This window comes from Oncorhynchus gorbuscha, linkage group LG08, assembly GCF_021184085.1.
Source record: "Oncorhynchus gorbuscha isolate QuinsamMale2020 ecotype Even-year linkage group LG08, OgorEven_v1.0, whole genome shotgun sequence".
Taxonomy (NCBI): domain Eukaryota; kingdom Metazoa; phylum Chordata; class Actinopteri; order Salmoniformes; family Salmonidae; genus Oncorhynchus; species Oncorhynchus gorbuscha.
The window spans coordinates 29,940,093-29,941,163 of NC_060180.1; positions in this window are offsets into that span (position 1 = coordinate 29,940,093).

Genomic DNA, 1,071 nt, shown 5'->3' on the forward strand with positions numbered 1-1,071 from the left:
GGACAGACAACGCCTCGCGCATCTGAATAGATATAGACACACGTGACCCGGCTCTGAGTTTTCCTTATCACGACTTGTGTTCCTAGAAGATTTTATTTGAAAAGAAACGACTATTAATGTTAATTTGAGAGACTCTGATGTTTATGTTTTATTTTGATCCAAATGATATGGACCCTGATTTAACTTTTATTGTTAATTTGTTTGTCTTTCATGGGAGATTATCCATAAAATGAAGTGGGCAGAGAACAAACCCCCCTTCACATTATTTAAGATATCATTTAAATATAATTTTGAAATGATCAGTAAATGTAAAAACAAAATAGCATTACGCACCATAAAAGTATTTAACAAATTTAAAATAAATCTTGATATGTAATACCCATGTCTGTTAGGTTTATGTACTCTTGTTTGTATATTTCTGTTTTTTGTATTTGTTGTATTCATAATATATATGTATTTTTTAACTTGTGTTCCTAGAAATAAAACCATGCAGTGCTGGCTGCAACCTGGTCACAGAGTATTTAGTATTATTCTGAATGTAAACCCAATACTCTCCATCTACTATGATATGTTACGTTTCGTATGGTATTATTTTGTGGATGTCCATCATCTATTATCCCCCCTTAAAATATTTAGATGCACTATTGTAAAGTGGCTGTTCCACTGGATGTCATAAGGTGAATGCACCAATTTGTAAGTCGCTCTGGATAAGAGCGTCTGCTAAATGACTTAAATGTAAATGTAAAAATCTATTACTTACTATGTTACGAATTACAATTTGAATGATATGTTATGAATTTGCTAAAGCTACAAATGTTACAATTTTGCTAAACATATGACATTTGACTAATTCCAGTTTGTTGTGGCTAACGTTAACTATGTGTCTAGATGGCTAAAGCTGACATTAGCTAGCTGGCTAACATTAACTAGGCTAGGTGTTAGTATAAAGGGTTAAGGTTAGGGGAAGGGTCAGCTAAAAGGGAAAAGGTTAGGGGAAGGGTTCGCTAACATGCTATGTAGTTGTAAAGTAGCTAATTAGCTAAATGCTAAAGTTGTCCATGAGATTCGAAG